The sequence below is a fragment of the Mesocricetus auratus genome, unplaced genomic scaffold (assembly GCF_017639785.1).
Source record: "Mesocricetus auratus isolate SY011 unplaced genomic scaffold, BCM_Maur_2.0 Super-Scaffold_100013, whole genome shotgun sequence".
Classification (NCBI taxonomy): domain Eukaryota; kingdom Metazoa; phylum Chordata; class Mammalia; order Rodentia; family Cricetidae; genus Mesocricetus; species Mesocricetus auratus.
The window spans coordinates 13,599,735-13,622,166 of NW_024429196.1; the positions used below are offsets into that span (position 1 = coordinate 13,599,735).

At 44.5% G+C, this 22,432-nt stretch overlaps 1 protein-coding gene and 1 long non-coding RNA gene across 18 annotated transcripts in view; one reads left to right on the forward strand and one right to left on the reverse strand.

The window, feature by feature from the left end:
- Positions 1-22,432, reverse strand: part of Kiaa1217 (KIAA1217 ortholog) — an 806,709-nt gene that overhangs the window by 146,099 nt on the left and 638,178 nt on the right. The gene's annotated exons all lie outside the window — the stretch shown is intronic.
- Positions 19,476-20,627, forward strand: LOC121143500. The gene is made up of 2 exons (XR_005880712.1): positions 19,476-19,634; positions 20,384-20,627. It is a non-coding gene; the product is annotated as an uncharacterized LOC121143500 (long non-coding RNA).

Consider the following 22,432-nt stretch of genomic DNA (forward strand, 5'->3'; position numbering starts at 1 on the left):
GAATTCATCCTCAATACTGCAATATTAAAAAATAAAAATTATCTGGGTGTTGGTGGTGCACACCTTTAATCCCAACACTCGGGAGGCAGAGGCAGAGGCAGAGGCAGAACTCTGTGAGTTCAAGGCCACCCTGGTCTACAGAGCGAGTCCCAGGACTGCCTCCAAAACAATACAGAGAAACTCTCTCTCAAAAAATCAAAAATAAAATAAAATAAAAATTAAAGGCAGATAGGCCAAGTAAAGTGTGAGTATAGCAGATGCTGGGTTGCTATGAGCTCTCTCCCTCAACTGGACCAATCAGTAGCCATGTAGGCATGACTAAAATCAAAGTCTTTTCCTCAGAAACCACCCTGGGTCAGAGAACTTAGTGTGCATGACTGAAACAGACCAGGGAAGTGATGCAGAAAGAGCACAGAGAAGAGACAACACAGACTTGTGGTGGATCACAGGCGACGGGCTCAGGCCCATTGCTCAAGCAAGCAGCCCTGGGGCTTTCTGCTTCCAGTCACCAGTGGGAGTGGGGTGTGTGGGGTGTGTGGGGTGTGAGGCGTACCACTCATTTGACCCTTAGTTCCAGTTGCGTTCTTTTACTGTTTCCAGATCATTAGCAAATGATCAATGGTTCAACACCAATTCATCCAGGCTGTTGCACTACTCAGATTCATAACATGGACAACAGCCAGAGAGAACTTAACTCTCCAGAGACCAAGCAAACAGCATCAAGCAACTAGAGGAGGTTATAATACAGTGGAATGCTGCTTAGGTTTGCAAAGTCTGAGGCAATGAAAACAACAGTCAAAAAGATTCCACCTTATGGCTCAGAGGTAGCATGCATAGTTTAAACACAGCATGTTTAAACCCAAAACTAAACAAAACAAACACATAGTCCATACTACCCATAGCATCATTATAACTACAGGAAAGGAATAGGGCCTGGGAGATGGCTCAGCTGGGAATGTGCTCACAGCACAAACACTTGGACCTGAATTCAGTTCCCCAGAACTCATGAAAAAGCTGACACAGTGGTCCACACCTTCATCTTAGCACTGAGAGTTAGAGACAGGAGGACCTGCTGGCTTGCCTGGCCAAATAGCTGGCAAGCTTCAGTTCAGTAAGAGACCCTATCTTAATAAAAAGCCAAGGCATATAGGTAGCAACTGAAGAAAACACCTGATGTTGACCTCTGGCCTCCACTTGTACAAGAACCCATGTGTACACTAACAAATATGAACATCTACACACACACACACACACACACACACACACACACACATGTTTTGGTGTTTTGAGACAGGGTTGCTCTTTATAACAGCTCTGATTGTTCTGAAACTCAATTTGTAGACAGGTGGGCCTCAAACTCAGAGATCCACCTGCCTCTGCTTCCAGAGTGAGTGCTGGGATTAAAGGCGTGTGCTACTACGCCTCGGGGACCACCCAACCCCCACCGTGTGTGTGTGTGTGTGTGTGTGTGTGTGTGTGTGTGTGTGTGTGTGTGTGTGATGCTATTGCACTTGAACACTATAGTCAAAGAGGAACGGAAGTCAAAGATGTAATCATCAATGTTTTTCCATTCTCATTTTCAGACCTTTTAGACTCTAAACTGAAACACTGAGGTCCATCAAAACAAACCTGAAACGAAGCTTTAAATAATATGCTAATTGTCGGGAACAGTGGGATGTCTGGTTAGCCAAGGTATTCAGATTACAGTCTGCTTTGAAAAGAAAAATCAACATTGCCTTAATGAATGCTTCCTTCATCCTAATGGATGCCCAATTTGCCACAAAGAACTAGGAAACACAATGCAAATATATTCAGAATGACTCATTCCTGGTCCTTGTTAATTGCCTCCTTCTTCTACAAATCATGACACCTTGCATTTGAGAAACTTTAAACTCGCCCTAGTCAAAGTTTTCACTTGAGCTGAAGAGAACTGTCTAGTTGCTAGGAGCAAAGTTAAGAGATTATCATGCAATGAATCAAGCACGGACTTTAGTTTTTCTCTTTCATTCTTTCCTCAGAAATACTTCACCTTTGAAGAAAACTCAGCTACTAGGGACATAGTCCTTTCCATGGTCCACGGTGTGATCAGCTGTCCCCCATTCTCGTCCCTTTCCTCTCATTAAGATTGTAACTGGAGCCGGGAGGCAGAGGCAGGCGGATCTCTGTGAGTTCAAGGCCAGCCTGGTCTACAGAGTGAGTTCCAGGACAGCCTCCAAAGCCACAGAGAAACCCTGTCTCGAAAAAACAAAAAACAAAAAAAAAAAACAAAAAAAAAAATTGTAACTGGAGACGGAAAGGAAGACTTAGAGCTCTGTAAAGCAAACCAGACTTTCTGAGGCCCAGTCCTTTCACACAGCCACTCTGGGTGGCAGCATCCACTGAGGATCTTGCCCTCCGAGCCAGGCTCCTGTCCTTCTCAGCTAAGTTCTGGGACCCACAGACCGGTGCCTTTTGGGAGCAGCCAGCCCTAAGCTATGGCTTCTTGTTGTTTCCTATAGCCTCTGTGACTCTTGACCAGAAAAATCAAAGCCTGCACCACTGGGTCCCTCAGCACCATTGTTGTGATGACAGCCAAGGTGGGGAACACCCTGAACACGTCAGTGGATGTGAGAACTGCGATATAAACGTAAGAAGTGCAGTTCAGCCAGGCAGTGGTGGCGCACACCTTTAATCCCAGCACGCGGGAGGCAGAGGAAGGCATATCTCTGTGAGTTCGAGACCAGCCTGGTCAACAAGAGCTAGTTCCAGGGCAGCCTCCAAAGCTACAAAGAACCCCTGTCTCAAAACACCAAAATAAATAGGTAGGTAGGTAGGTAGATTAAAAAAAAAAAAAAAAAAGTGCGGTTCTACAACAATCTTGTAACTGTCAGATGGTCTCAGCTCTATAGACTCAGAGAAATGGTGGTAGAGGCAAATAAGCCAGCTTTAGTTTTCATTATACAAGATGGGCATAGGCACTAAAGAGCTTTGCTGTCAATCAAGAATAAGGCACAAGCCCACTCAAAATGGAGTGCCTGGTGTCTTCCTGGGTGTTTCATATTGGGAGTCAGGACACATAACAGGTTTCCTGCAATGCAGAACTTCAGGTCCCAGAGAAAGATGGGGATTTAAGTTCAAGCTCTTATTTGAATGGCAGCTTCCAACTTTCCTGAGGTACTTCAACTATCTTTACTTAAGCTATGAGAAGTCAGTATTTCCATTCTCTTGTTTAGACAAAGGTTATAGTTTTCCTCTAGGATTTATTTTGATGAATTTCCCCTGATAAACCCTGCCCATACCCTGTTTCTTCAAGGCTAGTGTATCAATGCTTTTCCTCCTCTTCCACCGAGTGCTCAGACATTATTCATGTTTCACCTGTAAAAACATCCATGTTTGGTCTGGAATGAAATCTGACGATTCAGCAAAGTACAACTGCATATTCTCTTTCGTGTCTGTTTCATTATCGGATCAGAGGGAGGGCTGGAGTGCCAACTACTCACTGCCCATAGATAGTCTGCCCACAGTCACCACAGGCATCTGTGCATGCAACAAGTTGCTCATGGTCATGAACAAGGGTGAGGCCTCCTGCTCTAGCACGGCAAGTCCCTTCCTACAGAAGCCAGGAAGCAGATGACAAGGACAGCTCTAGTACAGAGGCATGCCTCTGTCCTCTGAACAGAAGTGTCCAACCCTTTGACAATATACTGTGACATGGTCATCTACAAACGCATTGAGTCGCCTGTCTGCTGCAATAAGGTCGATGTGCCTGTAGGGAATACCAGGCTACAAACATGGCCTCCATGACCATCCTTGTGTGCTGAAAGGTAAATGTCTGAGAATGAATCTGGAGGACGTGGACGTCACTAACAGAATATGAAGACCGGAATGGATGACCATTCAGGACCAAGGAGAGAATGACAGTCAGGAGTCACTGATGGTGACACTGATGTGGTCTTTAAGCTGGGGAGACCTGGCTTCCATTTGCAAAAAGGACTCCTGATTGGAAGACAGGTGTGAGGTCTGCTCGAGTGCTCAGTCTGGAAACTTAGCAAATATGTTCCATTTGGCTGTCTGCAATCACACTGTATGGAGCCCTTACCCAGCTTTACTGGGCTCCCAGGATTTCTTTATGATCCCACCCAAGTGCACAGTTTCTCAATATCAGGGCAATGTTTCTCAATAGCTGGAAGCCAAGCCAAGATCAGTTTGATTTAGAAAGATTAAGAAAAATGTGGAGCCCTCAAGATGACGTAAAGCAGTGGGTTCAGCCTTCCTAATACTTCGACCCTTAATACAGTTCCTCATGTTGTGGGAACCCCCAACCATAAAATTATTTTTGTTGCTACTTCATGACTGTAATTTTTTGCTATTGTCATCAATCGTAATGTAAATAAATATCTGGTGTGCAGGATGTCTGATATTCAACTCCTAAAGGGGTCACACCTCACAGGTGGAGAGCAAATGCCTTAGTAGGTGAAAGACACTTGGCTGCCAAATGGGATGACATGGATTCAACCCTCAGACCCATATGATGGGAAGAGAGAAGAAACCCTGCAAGTTGTCCTCTGACCTTCACATATGTATCAACACAGGTGCTTGAACACACGAACACACAAAATAGATGTCATTCTAAAAAAAATTTGAACCTGGTGATGGTGGCTTGTGCCTTTAATCCTAGCACTTGGGAGGCAGAGGCAGGTGGATCTCAGTGAGTTTGAGGCCAGCCTGGTCTACAGAGCAAGTACCAGAACAGCCAGGACCATTAAGCAGAGAAACCCTGTCTCAAAGCACACACAAAAAAAGAAAGTTTTTTGGTGGTGTTGTTTAAAGGAAGAAAATTGCAGGGTTGTGGGTACAGATGTGTACACATTCCATCCTTAACTGAATCACTGTGTCTAGGAACAATTTACAAGGTGATTAGCAAAATCCAATGTATTCACAGTCTGGAATACTAAGCATAACAAAGGTGTTACAGGGAACATTTCTTGTATAAGAAATAGAAGTCACATACCTAAATATTAACATTGGTTTTCTTCCAGTGTTGGCATTACAGGTGATGTGTTTTCTCCAAATCAGAATGATTGCTTTCATACCTCAGAGGATTAATGAACTAGCAAGACAATTACAAGGAACGTGATGGGGAATGGAGAGACTTTCCTGGGGCGCTGAGAGACTGGTGGTCACCCGTGGCCTCCTCATATCCACTCCCTGACTGCCCAGCTACTCCACAGCTAGATTTCAAGGAGAGGGCTTATTCTCGGAGGAGCCCCTAACGAGGGCATACTGCACGAGGGAACCTGCCCACTGCCCTTCTGGTGGCACACTTGTGGCAAGACATAGACCCTTCTGCAGTTACTCTTAAGATGGACTTCTGATTTCTCCACAGAGCCGCCCTGAGGTGGGTGCTACTTAAAGCCCCAGGGGCCCAGCTTTCCCCATCCTCACCAAGCATCTGTCCATGCTGCTGGGAAGGAAGGTCATCAGCAAGTTCCACATCACCAGCTCAGACCCTGATCCTTTCAGATTGCACGGGGGGGGGGGCCGCGAGGCTGTTCTGGGCTGCTACCCCGCCCCTTTCATTTCAGATACAAAACAAAAGGCCAGGTGAGCCATGCTGCGTGTGGTCTGCTTGCCAACCCTGCCTGTGATATCCAACTCGGTCTGTTTGTTTTGTTTTTTTAACTCTGTTTTAAGAAGGGAAACAACACTGTCTCTTTTAGATGGTAAAGCAAGAAAAACACTTTTGCCTCCTGAAGAACGAGTAGAGTATTTCCTTGTCATATAAGAAGAATTTTGTAAAATAAGGCATGCTAGTTAGGAAGGTAGCAGCAGGACTCCATTTGCAGCCCGTCACAGGACGGACGTTTACAGACTCTGCTTCCTGCTTCGGTGAGACTTCCCTTTATTGTCTACTGCCTGTAATCAATTACTGGATCCCTTCCTCCCTCGACGTGAAACAAGCGGTATATGCATAACAAACAAGCAAGGGCTTGAACCAGCCTTAGAGGCTCAGAGGTCCTCACTGGCTGAGGCTGGAGCACAGCTGCGGAAGCCTCTGGAATTCAGAGACCAGAATGCACTTTAAAAGGCTCTGGGATAAAAGGTGTCTGTGGGGATTGCCGTTACTCAGGATGAAAGGAGAGGGACCTGCTTGCAGGCATTGAAATTCTAAATAGAATACAACCTGTGCGGAAGACTCACCTTAGCAGTCTCCTAGCAAAGGCCGTTTTTTAGACACCCCCAACCCCCAACCCTGGGGCCTAGGTTTTAATGCCTTTGGGGAGGATGTGAGGCCCTAGGCCAGAGGCAGAGACTCTAAAGATGAGGTAGAACATTGTGGAACCAACCAGGCCTTTTTTCTCTAGTAGCAATGGTCCAATTGCAGTGTAGGCACAGACAGGGACAGAAGTGTCACTTGTCCTAACATCTCCACAGGAGAGATGGCCTCAGGAAGTTTCGGGAGGCCACCAAGCCTTTAGCACTGTGGCCAGACCCTAAATATCCCAGGAAGAGTGTTTTGCTGTTACTTACAAACTTACACTGCAGTCACCCACGCCCAAGCCCACCCTCAAACTCATCCCTACCACCACCATGCCCACCACATGCTCAATTTCACTGCAGCAGTTTCAATTTAGACAAAAAGAAAGCAAAACTCCACCAAATAAAACACATCTAAAATAAACAACAAAAAGCAAAAACAATCACTAAAATAACTTTCTGAAAGTTTGAACTGTCTATCTGGGATCCTGTTCCTTTTGTTTTTGTTTGTTTGTTTCTAACTCTGTTATGTTAAGTACCAGGGTTGGGAAAATCAGACAAAAGACAAGATTAAGAATATGAAAGATTTGTGGTTCGGTCACACCGTTTTGTGGAACACAAACTAATTCCAACAATATAACATACTAGTGAAATACTTAAAACCTTTCTGAACATCAATTCTCAGTTAAAAGACATTTTCAGAGGAGGGGGGGAGTAGGGAGTAGGGGGTGTATTTCAGTGGTGGAGTGTTTATTTGAACAGCATGGATATGGCCTTGGGTTCTATTCCCAGACCACAAAATATAAACAATTAAGATAATCAGAATATTGGCTTGTTGTTAGGGTAAGGAGAGTGTTTTAGGACTCACAGGACAGCGTGTGAACTCTGAACTCCACAAAGCAAACACCATTGAGCCATGGTTTCCGTGTACTGCTCTCTCAGAGTTTCTGGGCAGCTCAGCTCAGCTTCCTACCATAAGGGGCCACCCCACTACTCATGGGACCTCATAATGATTAGAAAGAAACACCAGCGGCTTACTGTGCCCATGCTACTAAGACTGGATGGAGAATGGCTGCTTACAGTTTCAAACTAGAGAACTTCATGTCACAGAGGACCTGAGTTATTCACTGAAGGGGAGAACAAATGTCTTCAATTTTCAACCCTAATTCTCTTGCCACTCCTGTGGAGTCTCCAAAAATCACTACCGTAGGTGTACCTTCTCTATAATGCAACAAAATAGAAAAGAAAAAAATTGAAAGAGGTCTCAATGATTCGTGGATAAGCTAAAAAGAAAGAAAAGAGTAGGGTGTGGGTCAGACATCTTTAATCCTAGCCCTCAGGAGGCAGAGACAAGTGGATGGGTCTCTTTAAATCTGAGGCTCGCCTGGTCTACACAGTAAGTTCTAGGTCAGCCAAGACTACAGAATGAGACACTATCTCAAATAAGAAACAAATGAAAAAAAGAAAGAACGGAAGGGAGGGAGGAAGGGAGGAAGGAAGGAAGGAAGGAGAAAAGAAAAGGAGAATAGAAGATTTCTTTTAAACATAAGAAAAAGAAAGAAAAATGACACAGAGTTAGCAAGATCCTGGGTTTCCATTGGCACTACTCTCTTCCCAAAAAAGTGTGGAATGGGATCCCATGGTCTTCACTATTTATGATGGGGGGGGGGGGAATCCCACACCACAGTATCAAATCTAAGTCGTGAAAATGTGAAAAGAGCCAAGGGCAGTGTAGAGCTCACTGCAGCATCCTTCCCCTCAGTGTGCAACACATTTGCAAGGAAGTGGCAAAGGCCTCTCTTTTGCATGAATTACAGAATTCATTATGGAGATATGGAAACAGTTAAGAACTGAAGGAAAGAAATTAAGGATAAACACCTGTCAGAACTGGGCAGCTGTGGGATAGGACAATGCGCTTTTGGGTATGTGAAGTCCAAATTTAACTATTTAAAGGACAGGGTCTTGCTATGTAGGTCTAAGACCTGACTGGCCTCAAACTCGACAAAAATCCACCTGCCTGTGCCTCCAGAGTTGTGGGATTAAAGGGCTGTGCCATGAGGCCTGACCCCAAATTTAACTTTAAGTCTATCTATTGGAGCAGGAACTTTCTAATTTGAGCTTGTTGTTCCAAACAGAAGATCAAAGGAGCCATTATCTAAAAAGGGAAGGTGAAGAGGTCAGCGTTGTCATTGACACTGACCAAGAAGGGGTGGGGGGCCCCCTCTGTAGATAGGCAGACAGCTAGACAGTTAGATGCTTCCTGAGCCTTTGCTCAGGGGCCTCACAGTAAAGGGCTGTGGTTCCAGTGTGTGCATATTCAGGAGACAATGGAGAAATAATCCCGTGTTTTGGGGGCTATGTGGCACATCTTTAGTTGGCACAGCTATCCAACACTGAGCCAAATGACTGGGGTTGTTCCCATCTCTTGGAGCCTGAACAATCTAAACTAAGTATGAAGTGGAGGGCCTTGAGCTTAAAGTCAAACGAATAATAATAACTCAACGATTAATTGCTGGGGCTAGATAGCCTGGAGACAAACAACAGATCTGACACTAGCTGGCATCGTGGCTTCATGCAAGTTATGTAATCTCTGGGCCTCAGTTTCCTCATTTGCAAAATGGGGAATTCCAATACACCTTGCCTCTTGGAGGACAGCATTTAAAAGGCACATGGGCTCAGTAAGTTCTAGAACAACACACACACTCTTGCTCCCATCATTGCTATATGGAAACGTGGGTCAGTCAAGTGTCCTGGATCCTTTGTTGTGGTGCTGGATCTGAATTACGTCAGACGTGTGAATCCAGACTTCTGAGAGGAGTGAAAGACTCTGCTTTACTTCCAAGAGGACTTGTCAACTGGTGATGAGGGGGTCTCACTGGGACAGCATCTTTCAGAAACCATGCAGAGACCCTGGCCTTATGCATTACCACTCATTCGACAAGCCGCTTTATGGAAAATACATTATTTTGAGGCAAGCATGCAGTTAATGCTCATCCTAATGATACCCACGCTCATCACTGCAAAGGATGCACATGGTTCCCGATGCTGGGAGCACTCCCATCAGTCCTCAGGCTAAATGGGAACACACAGGCGATTTGGTTTAGTAGGTCACAGTGATCGGAACACCACAAGCTGTAGCATGGAAAAGGCACAAACGAGGTGCAGCTCAGTTCAGACAAAGGAAAGAGGGAGTACTGACTCGCTGAGGCGGCTGGATTTTCATCAAGTACCTTTGAATGTCAAGTTCTGCCTGGAGAGAGACCAGCATGCACTGCAAAGCCTGTGACCAGGAGAAAGAAAGAAAGAAAGAAAGAGAGTGAAAACATGAAGAGAAAAAGGGGGAGGCTGCCCAAAGGGAACAGCTAGTCCTTCATACGCACGCTTCTTCATCGTCACCACCACCACCACCACCATCATCATCATCATCATCATCATCGTAATGCAGGGAAGGGGCAGTGGCAAGCCCAGCCATTTCCTTGTCAAAACAACGTTGAAAGCAAGTAAGTCCTAACTACCAGAGGTCGCCTCGAATATCCTGACACAGGTGTGCTTGACTGCACCTTGTGTTACCTGAGAATGTGTCAGTCACACTGACCCACGGTCACAAGGGTATGGAGGACCTGACAAAGCCTGCCCAACCAATGCAACAGCTTGCTGAGTCAGGCTGGCAGGAAGTTACCATGACGACTGGCACTGGCCTCTGGGTCCACAGCCTCTAACATAGTCCTATGTGCAGTGCCCTCTGCACCCTGCCACCAGCGATGCCACAGCCACTATTATGAAATCAGGCTGGAACAGATGAGCAGGATTTAATCCAAAGCCTGAGTGCTAATACTTGACCCCAGAGGCGCTTGGACAGCCTCGCTGGTCAGGGCTTAGTGTGCCAGTGCTTAATTCGTTTCATTTGCTTTGATGCTACTGATCTATTTTTGGACCCCTTCGTTTTCTAAAAACCTGAACTAGAGGGATTGGAGAGATAGTTCAGCAGGAAGAGTGAGTGCTGTTCTTGCAAAGGACCTGAGTTCAGTTCTCAGCACAGATCACAGCCTCCTGTGACACTAGCCAGCTGCAGGAGATCCAGTGTCCTCTCCTGGACTCCCTGGGTCCCTGCATTCACATGTGAACATACCGTCAACCCACGTGTGCACGTAGGCAGACACAGACACAGACACAGACACAGACACAGACACACACACACACACACACGAATGCATAAATAAAAAGAAAAACAAATCTTTAAAAAATGGTCTAAGGTAGAAAATACTTCATGTGTTTTGAAAAAGGAAATTTGTGTAACCCTAACACAAGAATGATCACTTCTTGTACCTCATGTCAGCCAATGAAGTGTTCTCCTAGTGTGTAGGATCGGTCATGAATTCAGGTATACCCATGCAGACGACCAACATATAGGGTCTCTAAAATCAATTGTAATCAACACCTAGAATCCCAGCATTTGGAAGGCTGAGATGCAGGAGGATCCTGAGTTCAAAACTAGGCTATGCTATACAGGGACCTTGTCTTGAAGATTAGATAAATAAATAGCTCCTTAGAAATTCACTTTGGAGGGCTAGAGAGATGGCTCAGAGGTTAAGAGCACTGGCTGCTCTTCCAGAGGTCCTGAGTTCAATTCCCAGCAACCACATGGTGGCTCACAACCATCTGTAATGAGATCTGGTGCCCTCTTCTGGCCTACAGGCGTACATGGAAGCAGAGTGTTGTATACATAATAAATAAATAAAATCTTAAAAAAAAAAGAAAGAAATTCACTTTGGCTAAGATGGAGTGTAATAACTAAACACAGATGGGAGGTGGTAGTAAGCACTGTGGAGGAAGAGGCAGCCGGATCTCTGGAGGCCAGACTGATCTACAAAGTGAGTTCCAGGAGAGCCAGGGCTACACAGAGAAATCCTGTCTCAAAAAACAAAAACTAAACTAAACAGCTACCATCGTAATAAGATTAAATGTAAACACATACCATTGTAATAAATTGCACTATATATGATCCAGGTTAACACTTTGTACATATAATATATACATCATATTCATTTATGTCTGAGTAACTCTACATCATTTAGGACCATACTCATCAGCTACAGACCGTAAGAGGGAAAAAAAAAATCTTAGAATACAAAAGGGTATGTTTAAAAGCCAAGACACGTCTTCTGACAATAGCTGTGTTAAAATATTCCGCCCATAATGCTCTAAGGGGTTACAACCAGTAAAAGAACTTTTTACGGCCTTCACAAGGAACAAATAGCGCGACACCATTTGAAGAACTATCTGCTAGCCTGACCTCATAAAAGCTCCTTTTCCGGTGAATATATTCTCCTCAGACCTAAGAGGGCTGCTATAGGGCCCTCTGAATCTCTTCTGCAGAGTTTACAGGCTTCATCCACGAGGAAAGAAATATCTTGAGGCAGACCACAAATAACAAAATCCTAGAGGTGCACGGTAAATAAACGTGTAAGATGGAAATAGGATGAGAGATTGGAAGGTCTGCTGTAGTCAGACGGAGGCGAACGGCTACATAAAATCACACTTACTATTACAAGGTGAAGGAGAGCCATACCTGGTGGCAGAGAGGAGACTTCAGCCCTACAGAGTCAACCTGGAATAGAAGCGGGTGAGGGAGACCAGGGGCCAAGGAGCCCCCAGTGTCAGGGAGACCTACAGCGCGCATGTGTATGTGTGTGTGTGTGTGTGTGTGTGTGTACTCTCCCGGTTCATTCTTAGCTTGGCTTTGGGGGAGTAAGTGGAGACCAGGAAACACAGAAACTATTAGTTTCCCACGAGTAGACCAGGGGAAGACCCAGGAGTGCTAGCAGGAGGGAAGCCCTTTCTAGGAGGTCCATGGATCCAAAGAAGGAAGAACTTGGAGCCAGCAGCTGGACATGGTGGTACATCTTGCCATCCTAAGACTCTGGAGGCCCTCAAGTTGGAGAAGAGGTCTTAAGGCATAAGGAGGCCCTGCCTCCAACCACCATTATCCCCTCACTACTGAAGTTTTTCAAGGTTAAAAAGGAAACTCACAGAGAACTGTTTACCTCCAAGTGGGTTCCATATGAGTGAGAAAAATGTTAAGCCCCAGAAGGGCCTCTCTCTCTCTGTCTCTCTCTCTCTCACATTTAAGTTTATGTGCATTGGTGTGAAGGTATCAGATCCCCTGGAACTAGAGTTACAGATAGTTGAGAGCTGCCATGTGGGTGCTGGGAATTAAACCTGGGTCTTCTGGAAGAGCAGCCAGTGCTCTTAACCACTGAGCCATCTCTCTAGCCCCAACTAGGGTCTCTCTTATATGCCATTCAAACTAAATAGGTAGCACTTAGAAGCTTATGTATGGTTCTAACTAGAAAATAAACTAGTTCCCAAACACTAAGAGAGGAAGTAAGCTAGTGGCAAGGAAGCTAGTCTTTAAAAAACAAAACAAAACATTTATTTATTTGCTGGGGTGGGGGACACACACACATGTATGGCTGTGTGCAGAGGTCAGAGGATGACTTATAGGAGTTAGTTCTCTACTTCTGCCATGTGGTTTCCTGGTTAAATTCAAGTTATCAGGCTCTGTGGCAAGCATGATGATCCACTGAGCCATCTTGTTGGCCTCAAAAGATGCTAGTTTGATTAAACTTCTTTTTAACATATTTTTATTTATTTTAATTTTTATGTACACATTTGTCTGTGTAAAGGTGTCAGATCCCATGGAACTGGAGTTACAGACAGTTGTGAGCTGCCATGTGGGTGCTGGGAATTGAACCTGGGTCCTCTGGAAGAGCAACCTGAGCTCATAACCACCGAGCTATCTCTCCTTGATTAAACTTCTTGATTATCAAAGAGTTGCACATCACTTCAAGGAAATAACTGGAGTGGCAAAACAATGATGCTATACAAATTAATCAGGAGGATAATTCTTTTTCAAATACTATTAGAAAAAAAACTGAGCAGCCATCAGAATGAAAGGGCAAAAAGTAATCAGTAGATGTTTCTGTTCATGAGGGTTCTGATTCCGGAGATCTTTTTCCAGCATAGAACACTGCTCGTGGCACAAGCAAAGGCTGACATGGAACTTTCCTCTTTAGCTCTACACATCTCTGAGTTTTCAATGACAAGTCTAACTGTCCCCAATGTGAAGGTGGCAGAAGAAACACTCAGGTGTCTAGGGGCAGCAGTGAGAAATGGTGGGGGGTTAGAATTCGAAAGGTTAACGTTTAACTTAAAGGTTAAGTTCTTGGTTTTCTTCACAAATTAAAGATTTTCTGATGTGGCTTTACCCAGAGGCAACTCTTGATGACTGGTTGCCACTTAGCAAACTGTGGTTAAATAAAATGCATGTATACAACATTGTTATGGCTGGGCGTTGGTGGCGCACGCCTTTAATCCCAGCACTCGGGAGGCAGAGGCAGGTGGATCTCTGTGAGTTTGAGGCCAGCCTGGTTTACAGAGCAAGTTCCAGGACAGCCTCCAAAACAATACAGAGAAACCCTGTCTCGGTAAAAAAAAAAAAAAAAAAAAAAAAAAAACATTGTTATGATCCATGGAAGACATGTCTGCGCTGAGTCCTCCGTGAACACTGACTTGTCCCCTTTGACCTCACGGAGAAGTCCCATGGCCAGAGCCTCGTGGAGGCTTCTGTCTTACTGAGCAAAGAACACAGAAGCAGGTTTTCTTGCCTTTTTCTCTGGTGGCTCACATACTTGTTCTTCAATTTACCGTGGGCATTTTCACTACTACTTTCTACTTAGTTTAAGTTTCAAAGAATAAAAGATGTCGTTTTCACTGACTTCCTGAAACCGTTTCCCTGCTTTTGAAGACACCTAGCAGCTATTTAATTTTCTTCCCACTTGATTTTCCTCATCTGTAAACTGGGAAGAGCATAGACAGTGAAGGCTACTGAAAGGATTACACGGAGCTGAGGCTTATAGAGCTCTATGCTCAATTCCTACTTCCTGGTACTCCAGCTCCAGGGTATCTGATGCCCTCCCTTGTCTCTGTGGATAATCACATATAAATGGCATTCATATACACCAATGCACCAATATAAAATAAATACAAATCTTTAAGACAAATTATATTGCCAATGGGCATTGACTGCTCTTCCAGTACCTATATGGCAACTAATAACTGTCTATAACTCCAGTTCCAGGGTAGCTAACGTCGCCTTCTGGCCTCATCCATCACCGCACACTTGTGGTGACATTACTCAGGTGAAATTCCCATACACATACAAGAAAAATAGGTAATTCAAATTATATTGCTGACACATCTTAATATTCATCATATGTATACAGTGATTAACTCTAAGGAAATAATCATTACCTATGGGAGCCTGCACAGTGTCCTGCAAACATGGGGGTGTACTCATGCTGGGGTCAATGAAAACAGACGCCAACAAAGACACACACAGCCGGTCACACCAACATACACCCATGATCTCAGCACTTCGATGCTGAGGCAGGAGGATCACAAGTTTGAGGAAGCTTAATTTGTGCAGCAAATCTGCATCTGGAGACAAAACAAGACATTTGCACATATAATTAAGTAGATAAAACCATGCCAGAAAAAAATGACAAATGCTTTCGGTTTTGAATTTATATGCCCATAAAAAAAGAGCAGAGGACACACCAAATGCTAATAGGGATATCCTACAGGTTGTAGGACTGTACTAATTCCTATGTATATTCTTTATAGATTATGCAATTACTCCTGTAATTTAAAAAGACATTAATTTTAAATTCCATAGGACTGGCAGCAAATTATTGTGCTTACTTTTCTGATTTGTTTCTACCCCTACCACCAAGAATTCCTTAGCATCGAATATGATATTAACAAAAAAATTGAAATAATCTCCTTTAATAGAAACAGAATATGAGGGTTTACCGTCTTGGAACTTTGGAGGTGGGGAAAACTGTAAGATCACAACTAACTGTGCAGCTTCTCCATTGCTTTGAAGCTGGCTATTGGTCTAAGTTACCTATTGGTTTCTCTCATTGAATATGGGCCATTGCACCACGAGGGGGTGCCCTGAGCTTGGCGAGCTCAATAGTATTCAGTATGATGGAAGGGCGCAGCTGACACCCTAGACACTGGAGGAAACAGGACACCCTCCTCACTGGTGGCTCTGTCCTTCCCAATATGTTTCAGAGTCCCTTGCTCAAACTCACTCTGGCTGCAGATGACCAGTCTGTGAGGGCACTACAGTCAGCTGGTCACTTATAAAATGAACAGCAATGACAGAATGGAGCCAGGGTTGCTGCAAGTCTAATCCATTTAGCAGAGACGCCACTGATGAGTCAGTTTTGTCACTGTGACACAAAACTAAAGAGCACAACACAAGCAACTGTTGGGGAAATTACCTTAGCAACCATTCTACCCTGAAGACACAGCCCATCAGTAACAGGCCATCAAAGCCAATTCAGGTTCTTTGGTGTTTAAGAAAAAGATTACTCCATGGAGGAATCCAATTATATAATAAAATTACTTTAAATGTTTAAAACAATGAAAGTGGAACAAAATCATTTTCCCCATGTCATCCAATAAGTCAGGCTAATACTTGTAATTGACGTCAAAATTGTTGTTTATCTCTAAAGGGGGCGGAGTGGGGGAGGGCAGCTTCTAACAAAATGGAGAAGGGTACAGAGCAGATGTCCTTACAAACTGTCGCCTGAAAACTCCTCCTTTCCTGAGGAATCCTGGGAGTGGAGGTAATCGTACAGTGAACATGGGGTGGTAGTTACAACTATTGTTTTCAGAGAGAGAAGAGTAAGCACGCTTGGGCCTTGGTTTTAACATGGAGTTTAAGTACTGTGCACATTACATGGGGCATTTTCATGTGCAGTTTCCTCACCAGAAGACACAGTGATATGTCTACCTATGTCACGATGTGTTGTATGAAAACACCAGAGCACAGCACACAGGCTCAATAAGAGCACAAGAGTGACACCTGCAGTAAGATGTAGCCAGGGAACATCAGAGCCAGGAATCCAAGTAGGGAGCCTGCGTGGCTCTTTTCAAGACAAATGACTCCCATATACACCTGCCCCAAGGCAGGTTCCTCTGAACTGAAAGAGGAGGCTCAGGAGACTCATGGGGTAAACAAAAGGTCACTGGCTGGCAAAGCTGGTACCTGGAAGATTCTGGAGGGTCTCTCCTGAGCTTTATAGGAGCAAACATCTCCAAGAGCTCTTAGACCTGACCTGCTGTCTACAAGCTGTGCAGAGAGACCCAGACTTGCAGCTCTCCTGAGTCCTCATCCATGCCATGGAGTAACCCCTCACCCATACTCCTGTTAGGAACCACAATAAAATCAGTGGTTCACCAAGTTGGACTTTGGTACAATTGTTACATTGGTCTGTCATGGGTTTCCTTCATGGGGTGAGGAGGTGTAGGTGTGTAGGGGTGTGTGTGTGTGGGGGGGGTCTGTCTGTCTGTCTGTGGTATTGTCCTAGGAAAATTTTGTCTAAAACAATGTCTTAGCTTATAATACATTACTGGCTTCCAATGAATCGGGTTTGAAGGGTAATACAATGATTTCTATTAATTGCTATAGCTTGGAGGGAGGGGGAGGGAAAGATGATTACACCACAAAGTAAATATGCAGAACTTAGGCTGGAGCTAAGCCAGTTTCACATTGTCCAACACCCCCCATCTGCCCCACAGCCATTGTTCTGACAGCGCTATAGAAGCGGTTCAGTATTGTAATATTCACCACCACACACTTCCAATTCTGATTCACAGTCTCTATCCTCTCAACCTGGAAGAACCAGACTGTATTTAGGAGAGAACTGAAACAGCTAAGATTCTCGTGAAAGGAAAGTCAGTAATAGGATAAAACAATGCACTGACTAGCATGGGAGTTCCTCCCTAAGCCTCCACATCCCCCACTAACAGCAGAGGAACAGAAGTCAGCAGAGGAGGGAATGTTCCTGCCCAGCCAGAGTTTCATGCAATGTCTGGGAGGAGTCTGCAAAGGTCATTTCTGCAAAGGATACAGATATTCCTAGAACCACCATCACAGAAATGCCTCACATAGTTGTAGCCTATGGCCACTGACTGTCCAGCTCAAACATTACCTGCCTCATATATAAGCTGTCAGTGGAGGGTCCGTTGTGATTGAAAACCTCGTCTTTAGAGTGGTACCATGGGAGATGACACCTGGGGTGGGGGGTCAGTGGGCCATTTTATTTTATTTATTTATTCCTTACAATAGGGAGTTCTCTGGAAAGAAGTTCTCCTGGGACACCTGGTTGGTTATCTCTTGGAGACTGTTATGAAGGTCTGTGTTTGCCTTCGTTGTTTCTATAGACAAACTTAAGATATGACCACTCTGTCAACTCAGGCTCCTACTACCTGCTATGAGGCCTACCTCAGCACTCAGAAGATGCAGGCACCATTCCCTTGACCCTCCAAACAAAGCTAAATCAATCTTTTTTCTTCATAAAGTAGTTTGTACGGAGGCCCATAGAAGTGGCTCCGTTCCATTTTGACACAAAGTCTGAGCCTATTATTGCTCCTTCAAGGCTGAGCCACAGGATGGTTCATCTAAAGTACGGCTATTGTATGTTTTGCCTAGACAACGGGATATTTGACCTAAGGTGTAGATATTTGGTTTAGGGTGTGGTTAATTGGTGTTTGGGTATTATGGAGCTAATTACATTTGTTTGTTCCTTGTAGCATGGTAAGGAAGTCTTTTGCCTCCCACCTCCCCACTCCTGTTTGATGGGAGAATATAAGAACTTAGAGCAATAAACTTGGGGTTGATCACAGTATTCACAGGATGCCCTCCAGACTCTACCTGTTGTCTTAAATCTATTTCTTTCCTCAGCCCACATTCCCCCTGTCAAGCATGGACTGGATAAGTTGGCTGGGTCAGACAAGCTTGCCTTGGACATTTCATTACAGTGACATGGAGATGACAGGTGACATAATAAACACCATTTGTATGCTTGCTCTCTCCCTGTTTCCTTCTTTAAATTCCCGTTCTCCACACTGTGAACATCACAAAGTCAGAGGCACCTTCAATACTCCCTTTCACTAACAGAACGAATGAATGTGAAGCTGAAAGGCGGTATCGGGCCTCAGATTTGTGGTTAATGTAGTGGTTTGAATAAAAATGCCCTCCCTGCTGGGTCATAGTGGCACACACCTTTAATCCCAGCACTCTGGAGGGAGAGGCAGGTGGATCTCTGTGAGTTTGAGGACAGTCTGGTCTACAAGAGTGAGTTCCAGGACAGCCAGGGCTGTCCTGTCTCAAAAAAACAGAAACAAAAAACCCAAATAAACAACAAGAAGTCCCCCATAGGCCCATAGGGAGTGGCATTATTAGGAGGTGTGGCCTTCTTGGAGTAGGTGTGACTTTGTTGAAGGAGTGTGTCACTTTACAGTCTCAGAAGCTCAAGCCAGGCTTAGTGGCTCACAGTTTTCCCTGGCTGCCTGCAGATCCAGACATAGAACTCTCAGCTACCTCTCCAGCACCAGGTCTGCCGCATGCCACCCACGTTTCCCACCATGATGATAATGGACTAAACTTCTGAACTGTAAGTCAGCCCCAAATAAATGTTTTCCTTTACAAGGATTGTTGTGGTCATGCTGTCTCTTATAGAACCCTAAAACATGTGGTCTGCTTGATTTGGAGGCCTAGGTCTTGGTAATAAGCTACTTAGTAGGTCTTAGAACTTCAGATGTGTGTCCCAGCAGCAGCGCCCACAGCCTGAGCAGGCCTACAAGCTCTCGAGACCTGGACCCAGCCCAACACCTATGTGAACCTTACTTACCATCAATACTCCAAAAGTGTTCTGGTCTATCCCTGTGCCTGTCCCCCACCCCCACCCCAGCCCACCAGTCTTGGGTGCTCTTGTACCTTCTCAAAAGGATGGAAATTCCATGTGATGGAATTTCTGCTTGGCAGACTTCTTTTCAATTTTCACCAAGACCTCCTCCCACAGAACATGAGACTTAAATAAAAAGGCTCAGAACGCCTGAAGGGGGCAGGAAGTGGGAAGAGCTTCCAAACCCCTTTCATTATTTCAAAGGCTTGGGAACACATTCCAGCTTTGGCTCAATCACTGCTATTTCTGAAGATGTAAGCATGGGATGGCAAGGGCTCATACCAGCTGGGGCCATTGTCCTAGAAGGCTTTGCTTCAGGAACTGCCTATCACACACAAGACTTGCTGAAGGTGGCCTTTTAATAGGGAGGAGAGGTTTGCTAATATTGGATTCTAACTTCTTCTTTCTTTCCTGGGAAAACAAGCCCAAACTCCAGAGCCTCGCAGATCCTTAGCAGCCTGTATTGAAATGTTAGAACCTCAGACAAGGGTGACCAGCTGAAAGGGTGAGCTTCTCAGGTCTGCTGTGCAAACTCTCACTGTGGCTGCCAGTTGTACAGATGGGACTGAGGGACAGGTAAGGGCACAAGGGTCCACAGACCACCAGGGTAAGCTGAACTTAATGTGACTGGAACATGTTTCTGATCCCAGAGTTGCTTAGGTATTCAAATGAAGAGCTGGATGAAATCTTTAAGGCAAATTTTAGCTTTCCATTATTAATCGCTTGCCAAAATGGAAGTTCCTGGGTGTTCTGGGGATCTTACATCACTAAGTCATTATCAGTGAAAGAGAAGGCAAAGTTCCATGTCCTTGTGTCTAGGAGGACTTTTATGCTGCTTGGCTTTTGTCAACTCAACACTAACCTAGACATACATGGGAAGAGGTAATCTTAACTGAGAAAATACCTCCAGAAGATTGGCCTGTAGGCAAGCCTGTGGGGTAGTGTCTTGATTCATGACTAATGCGGAAGGACCCAGCTCATAGTGGACTGTGCCATTCATGAGCAGAAGGTCCTGGGTTGTATGAGAAAGCCATGAGGAACAAGTCAGTAAGCAGCATTCCTTCAATGTCTACTGCCCTGATTTACCTCCATTGATGGAGCATGACCTAAAAGTTGTAAGGAGAAATATACCCTTTCCTTCCCATGCTACTTTCAGTCACAGTAATAACCTAAGACAAGTCTGATTACAGGGAATGAGATCAGCACTCATTAGCTTCTCACACTGAACAAGTTATTTCAACCAACATTAGACTACACTGGAGTCATTAAAGCACCAAGGCTCAGTTTGTAAACTGGCAAATAAAACTACTGCATCTTCTTCACAGGTCAGCAAGAGGCACAAGTAACATCAACTGTATGAAATCTCATTACTGTAAAGCTCTAACGTGGGACACCAGCGCTGTTCTGCAGAAGGCACTTCAGACAACACAGAAAGAGTTCCTGAAATGGCTGAGATGATGCCTGTCTCTACTGACCCCAGCCCCACAGCTCACCAATACATCTGGCCCTGGTCCCTGAGTTAACACTCATAGTGTAAATGTTTGTGCCTTCTTAAATTCCTGTGTTAAACCCTTGGTCTCCAGTGTGATGGTATTTGGAGGACTTTTCCAAAGTGACTAGTTCATATGGATGGAGCTTATATGATAGGTTTAGTGTCATAATAAAGAGGATGGGAGCAAACAACCCCTAAGGCTCATGGATACAGGAAGAAGAAAGTCCCCTGTAAAGCCACAAGATTCTGACATCTTGGCCTTGGGTTTATTTTGCTTTCCAAGACAATGGAACAAAAATACATTCTATCATTTAAGTCACATAGTTTGCTTATCACAGAACCCCAACTTTAACAAGATGATGAACCAGTGAAAATCACAGTGGCAGACGCTAATAGCTACATCCCCAATTGAGACACCAGCCATAAAAGACTTGGTGTCTGAAGCCCTGATACCACCTGTCCATGAGGCTGCTCCCCTGATGCCAGGTCTCATGGGCTCAGCTCAACCAGCTTGTTCACCTTCCCCAGCCTGCATCACCTGGACACCTAGAGAATTCCACACTTAGCTCCTCTCTTTATTTCCTGGCTTCTCAAACTTCAGAGTCAGCCAAATGATTTTGGAGAAAAGCTGTTCTGTGAAATCTATTAAGTTTGATGGAGGAAAAGAATGCCTCCTTCTAAAAATTTTATTCTGGAGAGTTCCATAGCACTGCTAATAGCAATCAAGTAAGAGTGACAATTTCTTACCTTAATAGATACCTTGGCATTAAACTGCTAGTTTATATAACCAAGCACCATCACTGTTATAAACTCTACACAACTGAGGTCATAGTTACTAACTGCTATTGTTATTTTGCATGGAAGTCAGGGCTCTGTACATAGTAGGCAGGTGCTCTACACTGTACTACATCTGTAGCCCACGGGTTATTTTGTGAATATTGTGTGCATATGTGGGTAGGTGAGTGCACTCACGTGTGCAAGAGTGTGTGTGCATGTGTTCATATGGGTTCTTGTGTGTGCTGATATGGGAGCTGAGCAGAAGTCAATCATTCCTCAGGAGCCGCACACTTTTCTTTGAGGCAGGATCTCTCACTGGCCTCCAGCTCATCAATCTGGCTAGACTGGCTAGCTATGAAACCTTGAGGATCTGTCTAATTCTATCGCCTCAGCTCTGGGATTCCAAGTGTGTACCTCCTTGTCCTGCTTTTTCAAATGAGTTCTGGGAGTAGAATTCATGTCTTCATACTCCCCTGGCAAGTACTTTACCAACTGAGTTAGCTTCCTAGCCCCAGATCATTTTTAACATTACATTTTAGGATGATAATCTTAGCATGAAACAACGACAAAAAAACTATAAAATATGACATTGAAATCACCATGTGGAATTAGTATATTCTGCTAGCTAAGTGAACTCCAGTTACTGCTTTATTCGTAAAACAATATAGGGTTCAATCCCTTTCAATCAGAAGACTGGATTCTCAGAGTTCTTGAAGAAGTTGAGAGCATATCCTTCTAATTATAGGGAATCACAGTGGAATGTGCCTCCATAACAATTCAACTCTAAACATACTTTGCTAATTGCTTGCAAATACCAAGAGCAGAAGGTTGCAAACATAGTCTCTAAGTATGCAAGCAGCCTCTGGTCTGGCTGTGAAAACCTGAGAGTAAACTAGCAAGAGGAGGGGACAGAAAGGGGGGCGGGTGCGAGACCTCCAGCAGCATTCCAAGGTTACTCTGGCTGATTTATCAATGAGGATAGGGGGAAGGGGACAGCCACAGCTCACCATGATGCATAGGATATAGTGTAGGGCAAGCAAAAAAGATTCTGAAAAGCTTTAAGAGATTACCAAGAATCTTTTCAACAGAAGAGAAAAAGAAAACA